Source organism: Helianthus annuus, chromosome 15, assembly GCF_002127325.2.
Source record: "Helianthus annuus cultivar XRQ/B chromosome 15, HanXRQr2.0-SUNRISE, whole genome shotgun sequence".
In the NCBI taxonomy this organism is placed as follows: Eukaryota; Viridiplantae; Streptophyta; class Magnoliopsida; order Asterales; family Asteraceae; genus Helianthus; species Helianthus annuus.
In genome coordinates, this window is record NC_035447.2 from 151,851,156 (window position 1) to 151,860,294 (window position 9,139).

The window sequence follows — 9,139 nt, forward strand, 5'->3', positions numbered from 1 at the left end:
ACTAACGCTAAAATTGACGAAACGGTAAGTATTAAGTTAACTAACGATCAAACTTTGCTAATAAAAGAAGACCCATTTGAAATCAACATTACACCGGTTCCATGTTTTTTTTTTTCAAAATCCCTTTATTAGTAATGTTATGATTGATAAAGATCTTTGTGTTAACATAATGCCTAATTACATTTTCGAAAAATTAAGTATTAGTGATTTTTCTCCACTTCAAATACACATTTTTCTATCCAATCGGAAAGTAATAAAATTAATCGGTATAGTTGAGGATGTTTTGGTTCAAACAAATCAAATGGTAATCCCAACCGACTTTGTCATCCTTGATGACGCTCCTCTAGTGTTGGGACGACCTTTTGTAAAAACTCACGAAGCTTTGAAAACCGGAAGTACAACAATCTACCTCTTCAATTAGGGGCATTCAAAAGGAGCATCGATCTTGAGCGTTCAAAGAAATATCCTTTTGGCAATAATGAACCCCTAATTGAAGATGAAGATGAACCACCCGATACAAGTGAAAAGATTGACCACTTTGTTAAAGAAGAGGTCGCCATAGAACAAACTTTTAAGGTTCTTGATCAAAATGAACAACCAAATAAGGACTCTCCTAAAGACCCACTTCTTGAGCTCAAAGAACTTCCGAAAGGTTTGGAATATGCTTTTCTAGACAAAGATGGTAAATCACCTGTAAATATTTCGTCTAAGTTAAGGAGTTTAGAAAAAGAAAAATTAATTAAACTGTTGAAAAAACACAAAAATGCGATCGCTTGGAAGCTTGTAGATATTAAAGGAATAAGTCCTTCCATGTGCACGCACAAAATTCTAATGAATGATGACTACAAATCGGTAATACAACCACAACATAGAGTAAATCCAAATGTACAAGAAGTGGTTAAAAACGAAGTCATCAAATTACTTGACGCCAGACTTATTTATCCTATCTCCGATAGTCCTTGGGTAAGTCCCGTTCAAGTAGTTCCAAAAAACAGGAGGTATGACGGTAATAACTAACGAAAAGAATGAATTAATACCAACGAGAACCGTCACAAGATGGAGAGTATGTATAGATTATAGACGGTTAAATGAAGCAACAAGGAAAGATCACTTTTTGCCTTTCATTGACCAAATGTTAGAAAGATTATCCGGTCATAAATTTTATTGTTTCTTGGATGGTTTTTCAGGTTAGTTTCAAATCCCGATAGCACCCAAAGACCAAGAAAAGACAACATTCACATGTCCCTATGGAACTTTTGCTTATCGACGCATGCCATTCGGTCTATGTAATGCCCCCGCAACATTCCAACGTTGCATGGTGGCCATCTTCCATGACATGATAGAAAAGACAATGGAAGTCTTCATGGGCGACTTTTCTATCTTTGGAGATTCATACGACCAATGCCTCGATAACCTTGAACGAATGCTATCCCGATGTGAGGAAACTAACCTCGCCCTTAACTGGGAAAAATGCTATTTCATGGTAACGGAGGGAATAATACTCGGTCACAAAATCTCAAGTGAAGGAATGGAGGTCGATCGAGAAAAAATAGACACTATTTCTCGATTACCACCACCATCCTCCGTTAGAGCAAGCAGAAGTTTCCTAGGGTATGCCGGATTTTATAGGCGGTTTATCAAAGACTTTTCAAAAATTTCAAGACCTCTAACAAAATTACTTGAAAAAGATGCCCCTTTCATCTTTGACAAGAATTGCAATCAAGCATTTCTAACACTCAAGGAAATGCTAGTCAATGCACCTATCATGATAGCGCCTGATTGGAAATTACTTTCGAAATCATGTGTGATGCAAGTGACTTTGTAGTTGGAGCAGTCTTGGGACAAAGAAAAGAAAAGCATTTTCACCCGATTTATTATGCTAGTAAAACACTTAATGATGCACAAGAAAATTACACAACAAGTGAGAAAGAATTACTAGCTGTGGTATTTGCTTTTGATAAATTTCGTTCTTATCTGGTTCTTTCTAAAACAATAGTCTATACAGATCATGCAGCCATTCGATACCTTTTCAAGAAACAGGATGCTAAACCTCGTTTGATTCGGTGGATTCTACTCCTCCAAGAATTTGATATTGAAATCAAAGACAAAAGAGGAGCAGAAAACACCGCAGCAGATCATCTTTCACGCTTAGAAGACCCAGCTTTGGAGACAACCAGGGACGAGCAAATCAATGAAAAATTTCCAACGGAGTCCCTAGAAATGGTGGAATACAGAGAAGAACCATGGTATGCAGACTATGCCAACTACCTAGCTAGCGGAATAGTCGCCAAAGGATGGCCACATCACCAAAGAAAAAAATTCTTTGCTGATGTAAAGCATTACTTTTGGGAAGATCCTTATCTTTTCAAAATGTGTGCTGACCAACTCATCCGACGATGCGTACATGGTAGCGAAGCAAGAAGAATTCTCCGCCATTGTCATGAAGGTCCATACGGAGGACATCATGGTGCCGCTAGTACCGCACAAAAGGTATTTGATTCAGGATTTTATTGGCCTACCATTTACAAAGACGCGCAAAGTCTTGTCAAAACATGTGATGCTTGCCAACGATCAGGTAATATTTCTTCCAAAAACGAAATGCCACAAAATGGCGTTCTCGTTTGTGAAATTTTTGATGTGTGGGGACTCGACTTTATGGGACCTTTCCCGCCATCAAAAGGAAACAAATATATACTTGTGGCGGTAGATTACTTGTCTAAATGGGCCGAGGCCGAGGCACTTCCAACAAATGATGGAAGAGTGGTTGTAAGATTTCTGAAAAAATTATTCTCTCGTTTTGGAACACCTAAAGCATTAATAAGTGATAGAGGTACTCATTTTTGTAATCATCAACTTGAAAAAATCTTAACAAGATATGGGGTCTATCACCGGGTCTCAACCGCATATCACCCTCAAACAAATGGACAAGCCGAAGTGACTAATAGAGGTTTAAAATGAATACTCAAAAAAACCGTATGGTTAAATAAAAAGGAATGGGCCAATAAATTAGATGATGCTTTATGGGCTTTTCGAACTGCTTATAAAACAACAATAGGTAAAACCCCATATAAGCTCGTTTATGGAAAAAGCTGTCATTTGCCGGTAGAAATAGCTCACAAGGCCTACTGGGCAATTAAAAATGTAAACTTAGATTTAGAATTTGCAGGTAAAAATCGATTTTGTCAATTAAATGAAATAGACGAATTAAGGAATTATGCATACTCTATGTAGGATCGGACTTCGACCTAAACGAGTCGTTTGGAAGAGCTCAACTCCGTTTCAGAGGCGGAAACAAAGAAACGGATGCGTACACAGCTAGATTCACACTTTAATCCTCTTGTATATTGATTTTACAATGTTTACAGTACAAGGAAATACCGGCAGCACCTCGGTAGCAAATCTGAACAACGTTACAAATGAATTTGACACTAGCCTATTTATAATGGATGTGAACCGCTCCAAGGACAGTCCCTAAAAGCGGTTCAGCCCCTAAAGCCATAAAGGCGGTCCACATATTGACATAAAGGCGGTTCAGCTGTGACATTAAAGCGGTCCAGGTTCAGATGTAAAGGCTGTCCCCATTATGTTGTAAAAGCGATCCAGCTCTCCATCTAATACTTCCTGTTGACTCTTAACAATCATATAAATCCTTTTCATTGGTCATTAAATTGGCATTACCTCATTGGACCATATGTTGGTCCAATCAACATAAAGATGGAATTAAAACTTTTGCACTTTATGTATATATTTTGTCGTTAGTAGTTGTTGATTGATAATGTCACATGATGTCATCATTAAGCATGATGACATCATGCTTGACCAGAACCGCATCGCAACCCGAACTCGACATTAGACGTAATCGACAGATGACTGCACCAACAGACTCCCCCTCAGATGTTGACGAGTCTAAAGTGTCGAGTCTTCAACGACTTCAGTCTTTATCAGTCTTTTGGAATTCTCTCTCTCTATCTTCAGACTCCCCCTCTCGATTTGCTGGCATTCCTTTGATCTTCAGCAACATCTTCAGGATCGACGTCTGGCTTTTCTGCAAAAACTCTACCTCAGAGTAAATTTCTTTCACATATATTTATCAAACATATGAATTTACATCAATCCAGATTCTCAATCAAAACAGACACAGATTGTGATGAACCATTTGAAAAGGTTAGATTATGAAAACAATCAATTTCATACAAACACTCCCCCTCAAGTATTGCTCATCATGTTTAGCACTCGGAATTTTGAAAATCAGCTATTCAACATCAGTTGTCGAAAATCTTTTTGACTTTTTCAAAATTTAAGCTAAAACATACCAAAAATCTTTTTGTATTTTGAAAAAAAAAAAACTAAAATGCAGAAATAAACTATTTACAAACAATATTTTTTGTGAGCTCGTGCAAGAGGATCATATCAGTTTTGAGACAAATCACCAACACCGTTAAGCTTTAAACATTCTCAGTTCTAAACAATTTACCTAGATTGTCAGTATGTTTGTCCACTTAAATTTTCAACACAAATTTCAATCGATTCGAGATACGATATTAATGTTTTAGAGACTTAAACTTAATTGTGTATCACTCCACTTGAATATACTCCCGTATCCAGATCCCAAATATTCAGTCTTACAAGTGAGTATACCACAGCTGATATCTGTAAAGGGGTTATGTGCGAGGGCCGTGAGAGCTCAGGTCGATACTTCCGTATACGCAGAGAGATGACGGCTTCGACTTTTGGTGGGTCCCCTTTAGAGGATCTTTTTGCATTTCAACAGCAGCGACTATCAATTTTATTGTTTCATCAGCATGCTGAGGGCGGCGCTTTTTCAAGCATTTGCAGAAAGTATTATCCGGGGACTAGGTCAGTACTTCCATACAGCAGAAGTCCCGGGATAATACCCCAGATATCACTGAGTATAAAGACCTAGTATCTCAGAATACGGGACCTTTCAAACAAGATTTCGGGGGTTACCCATATATCCAAGAATAGTTACCCACGAATTAAGCAAGTTTGTTTTAGGTTTATATCTCGTTTCAATTTACTAAATGTGCGAAAATCTACTGACACATCCGTAGTAAGATCGTTTATCACATTTAAACTTTCCAATTCTTTAGCGTGTTGTGATAGTCCACTGATGTACTATCATTTCCTCTTTTATGCAACAAAAAAACTCATTTTTGATTTTATCATGTTTTTGACTTTTTCAAATTTTCTGATGTTTTTGGATTTTCTCTAAAAATTCTTACTCCCCCTAAAATTCAAATACATCTAATGAAAATTGAAAACAAACTATACAAAACATGACAACTGATATCGAATCTCCTCAATTCGCCATTCACTAGGCATAAACAATCAGAACTCCCCCTATCAACAAACTATTTTCCCATTTAGATTTCAAAACACTTAAGTTTGTTTTAATCAAAATGGTTTTTCCGGAAAATAAGTTTGATTGATTTTACCAATTGTAGATTATCATTTGTAGAAATATCCAACAAATGTTCGGGGTTGTGGTTCATCATCTTGTCTTTCGACCAATGTAGGAAAATACAAGTACAACTTAATGTCCTTGATTTACCATTTGCAGTTCAGAAACCTCCGTACCAATTGTAAAACATTCACAAACAAACCTCTTTACCGTTTGAATGATTGACGTTACCGAATAAAATTCTGAGAAAGATGCCGATTCATGCTCCACGCTTACCAACCTGGGAGCTCCGGCAAGTCCTGAGACTTACTGTTCGAAATATGTACCATCCCAGTCACAAACCAGGGATGGTTCAACTTTTTCCTTCTTTGTCTTCTTCTCATAGAATTCTTTAACCCCTTTGACTTTTCGATCAATCATTTTGCCAAAGATATGTTTTACCCTGGGGTTAAAGACCTTTTCAGCATCAAATTCCTGTTCATCATGGAAAAATTGGTTAGAAATCTCAACTTTACCAATTTTCTTTTTATAATTCTCAGCCCGAAGTGATGGAAATTCATCATCATTAACCATCGGAACTGAGTTCTCAGTTTTTACATCAGCTTCACATTTTAAATCAACTTGTGGCTCAACTGACTTTGTGGAATCAGTTTCATCGCCTGAAGATAGCTCCTCTGATTTCGATCTATCAGAATCATCGCTAGAGCTTTCACCACCATTCTTCACAACCCATTTCTGGTTGCTAGATTTGGCTCTCTTTTTGTAAAACTTGGTCGAACATTCACCAGTTTCAAAAATAGAATCTTTAAACAACTTTGTTCTGTCAAGTGGTGATTCGAACGCATACACCTTTTCTGAAATTGTACGAAAAACTCCCTGTTTTGACTGTATTGCCTGAGTACAATCTTTGGCGATATGTCCAACATTGTTGCACTTGAAACAGGTTCTCGAGTCTTTCTTTTGTTCAGCTTGTTTCTTCTTCCAAAATTCACTGTTCTTTTCCTTCCAGAAACTTTTCTTTTCTTCTTCATCTGTTGAAGTACCTGCAACAAACGACATTTTGGACTTAAAATCACGAATATGTGTTTCATTTTTCTGTTTTTCTGTAGGAATAAAACCTAAACCTTTCTTTTTAAAATTACCGCTATGGTTTGATCTCTTTTGGAAACCAGAACCAGAACTGTAATTCTTTTTCTTGTTTAATCTTTGTTGTACTCTTGAAGTGTAAGGTCTTGGTTTTTCATTAAGACATAAACCTTTGATTTCAGAAATATGGATTTCCGAGAGTATAAAAACCTTGTTAATCAGTTCAGTTTTAACACCTCTTATAGGAAATTCCTCATCAGAATATAATTTGTCCGAGTTATTTAAAGTATAAGCAACTTTAAACAATCCATCATCCAAATTAGATTTTGATAACAGGAATTTTCTATCATAAGCCAATTTTCCCTGTTTTTTTGTTTGACTCGGAGCTTTTGACTCAGATTTTGATTCTGACGCGGACTCCGATTTTGACTCTTCACTGTCATCACTATCTAACACATGATCCACGACTTTCTTCATCAATTGAGACTGTTGATCAGTGTCAGATGATGTAAACACAATATCAATACTTTCGGGAAGATTGACCGACGACTCTGACTCCCACTGTAAATTTGTAGCCTTTTTGACTCTTTCATCGTTAGGATGTCTAGGCAAATATCCGTTTTCCAGTGGAGGTGGACATCTGTTATAACTAACACCTTTCTTCTTACCAGATGAAGTCTTTTCAGTATCCTTCTTCCTGTCACTCTTCTTCTTGTCAGCATTCTTTTCTCCAACACTCACTTCAGCTGCCTTTTCTTGAGTTGACTCATCTTCTTCCCAGACCTTCATGCTTTCAACAGTCGGATAGATCCTGTCAATCACATAGGAAGTACATGAGTAACTTTTCAATAAACGATTTACTCTTTCTGTTTCGATTCGTTGCAATTCAAGTTTTTGTTCTAACGCAGCACACTTTTCAATATAGTTGTTTACAACTTTTTGTTTTGTCATGAATGCTCCCTGAAGAGTCCTCATCGCAACTGCTTGTTCTTCACTCGTTTGATCGTACTGATTCATTGTCTTGTTCAGCACATCATAAGACTCCTTCAGTCTGTTTAAGTTGTTAATCAACGTGCTGTTCTGCTTTTTCACAATCTCACAGTTTTCACACTTCACCTGAGTTTCTTTTGCATCAACTTTTTCATCAATCTTGAATTTTTGCACTTCTGTCATCTTTTTCTTTCTCACCACTTGCACTTCTTCATCATCACTACTCACCGGCACTTCTTCATCATCACTACTCATTAACGACCCTTCTTCATCATCACTACTAACCGGCGTTTTGATCTTCTTCTTTTTCTTCTCCTTCTTGACCCTATCATCTTCACTCTCACTCTCAGCAAGCAACTTCATATGAGCTCTGTATTTTCTTGCCCAATATTCTGTATCATCATCACTATCATCTTCAATCTTTGCAGCAAAAGCAGTATAAGCTGTAGTTTGATCAGGAACATAATCATCCCAAGTGAACTTTGCCCAGCTAAAACCTTCTGCAAGCTTTTCATCTTCTTGATCAATCAAATAAGCTTTTTTTCCGGTATCTTCAATCACATCTCTTCCATGTGCAGTCTGAGCTTGATGCTTTTGTTGTTGAGATGATTGACCAACTTGGTGATAAATGGCTTTGCGATAGTAATCGTTGTTGTTGTTGAACGGATTTTGAGCTCCACTTGCTTCTCGGTTTGTGCACTCCCTCTTGAAGTGTCCTTTTTCCCTGCACCGAAAACAAGTGACTTTAGATTTATCAAAACCTAAAGTAGAAACGTTCGCATCACGAAGATCATCTCTCCCCGTGATTTGTTTGAACTTCTCAGCTCTCCGTAAAACACTAGCCAGACACCATTTTATGTCCATTAGCTCCATCTCTTCAGCATCTATCTGGTCGTAGTCTTCTTTGGTTAGCATTGGATTTCCAATACGACCTGCAACAAAACAAGTATAAGATTCCAAAACCATTCCTAATAAAGACATTTGGTTTTTGGCAATATCCTCAGAATAATCTTGATCATTCTCAAGATTCAGTACAATGTTACACTGTAACTTTTTCCCATTCTTAGTTGCTGAGATGTTTGGATCAAAAGATGAAAATGGAGTAAAGCTGGTTTTGCTGCTTGATCCAGACGATGGGCTTTCAGATACACTCTTGGCACTCATTCCTGTCACAATCTTTGGAGATGAATTCGATGATTTTTCATTAACTCCAGCTTTGTAATATAACCCGACATCTTGTTCACCATCGAAGTCTCTCATTCTGATCACTTTACGCTGCTCCATTTCATAAGCTTCTATCTTTTCAATGAATTTACTGAGTGTCAAACTGTTAAAACCCTTTTTATTTCTAAGCATCAACAAGTATGTCCCCCAACTCTCATATGGCAAAGCATCAGCAAGTTTTTCGATTAACTCCTCATTGCTCTTCTGAATACTTAATCTTTTCATACTAGCAAGCAAATTGCAATATCGTTCAATGAGCTCTTTTGTGCTTTCATTCTTTCTCTGATGGAACAGATCAAACTCTTTCTTTAGAAGTGACTTTTTGCTTTTAATCATTTCATCACTTCCTTTAAATTTTGAACTTAATGCTTTCCAGATTGAGTAAGATGTTCCACTGTGCTGTAGCAAAACCATGAT